Below are 2,040 nucleotides of genomic sequence, written 5' to 3' on the forward strand. Positions count from 1 at the left end.
CTGTTTAGTTGATCTATCCATAGTTGTGAGTGGGGTATTAAAGTCTCCCACTATTATTGTGTTACTATTAATTTCCTCTTTCATACTTGTTAGCGTTTGCCGTACATATTGCGGTGCTCCTATGTTGGGTGCATATATATTTATAATTGTTATATCTTCTTTTTTGATTGATCCTTTGATCATTATGTAGTGTCCTTCTTTGTCTCTTTTCACTTCCTTTATTTGAAAGTCTATTTTATCTGATATGAGTATTGCGACTCCTGCTTTCTTTTGGTCTCCGTTTGCATGAAATATTTTTTTCCAGCCCTTCACTTTTAGTCTGTATGTGTCTCTTGTTTTGAGGTGGGTCTCTTGTAGACAGCATATATAGGGGTCTTGTTTTTGTATCCATTCAGCCAATCTTTGTCTTTTGGTTGGGGCATTCAACCCATTTACATTTAGGGTAATTATTGATAGGTGTGGTCCCGTTGCCATTTACTTTGTTGTTTTGGGTTCACATTTATAAAACCTTTCTGCATTTCCTGTCTAGAGAAGATCCTTTAGCATTTGTTGAAGAGCTGGTTTGGTGGTGCTGAATTCTCTCAGCTTTTGCTTATCTGTAAAGCTTTTGAATTCTCCTTCATATCTGAATGAGATCCTTGCTGGATACAGTAATCTAGGTTATAGGTTATTCTCTTTCATTACTTTCAGTACGTCCTGCCATTCCCTTCTGGCCTGGAGGGTTTCTATTGATAGATCAGCTGTTATCCTTATGGGAATCCCTTTGTGTGTTATTTGTTGTTTTTCCCTTGCTGCTTTTAATATATGTTCTTTGTGTTTGATCTTTGTTAATTTGATTAATATGTGTCTTGGGGTGTTTCGCCTTGGGTTTATCCTGTTTGGGACTCTCTGGGTTTCTTGGATTTGGGTGGCTATTTCCTTCCCCATTTTAGGGAAGTTTTCAGCTATTATCTCCTCGAGTATTTTCTCATGGCCCTTCTTTTTGTCTTCTTCTTCTGGAACTCCTATGATTCGAATGTTGGGGCGTTTCACAGTGTCCCAGAGGTCCCTGAGGTTGTCCTCATTTCTTTTGATCCTTTTTTCTTTTTTCCTCTCTGCTTCATTTATTTCCACCATTTTATCTTCTACCTCACTTATCCTATCTTCTGCCTCCGTTATTCTACTCTTGGTTCCCTCCAAAGTGTTTTTGATCTCATTCATTGCATTATTCATTTGTAATTGACTCTTTTTTATTTCTTCTAGGTCTTTATTAAACAGTTCTTGAATCTTTTCAATCTTTGTTTCCAGGCTATTTATCTGTAACTCCATTTTGTTTTCAAGATTTTGGATCATTTTTTATTATCATTATTCTAAATTCTTTTTCAGGTAGATTCCCTATCTCCTCCTCTTTTGTTTGACTTGGTGCGCATTTTTCATGTTCCTTTACCTGTTGGGTATTTCTTTGCCTTTTCATCTTGTTTAGATTGCTGTATCTGGAGTGGGCTTTCTGTATTCTGGAGGTCTGTGGTTCCTTTTTGTTGTGGAGGATTAACCCAGTGGATGGGGTTAGACGATTGGCTTGTCAAGGTTTCCTGGTTAGGGAAGCTTGCATCAGTGTTCTGGTGTGTGGAACTTGATTTCTTCTCTTTGGAAAGCAATGGAGTGCCCAGTAATGAGTTTTGAGATGGGTCTATGTGTTAGGTGTGACCTTGGGCAGCCTGTATGTTGATGTTCAGGGCTATGTTCCTGCGTTGCTGGAGAATTTGCGTGGTATGTCTTGCTCTAAAACTTATTGGCTCTTGTGTGGTAGTTGGTTTCAGTGTAGGTATGGAGGCTTTTGGACAGTCACTTATCACTTAAAGTTCCTTGTAGTCAGGAGTTTTCTGGTGTTCTCAGGTGTTGGGCTTAAGTCTCCTGCCACTGGATTTCAGTTTTATTCTTCCTGTAGTCTCAGGACTTCTCCAACTATGCAGCCCTGATAAGAAAACTTCTAGGTTAATGGCTAAAAGATTCTCCCCCGTTAGGGACACCCAGAGAGGTTCACAGAGTCACATGAAGAAG

Source organism: Dama dama, chromosome 17 (assembly GCF_033118175.1).
Source record: "Dama dama isolate Ldn47 chromosome 17, ASM3311817v1, whole genome shotgun sequence".
In the NCBI taxonomy this organism is placed as follows: Eukaryota; Metazoa; Chordata; class Mammalia; order Artiodactyla; family Cervidae; genus Dama; species Dama dama.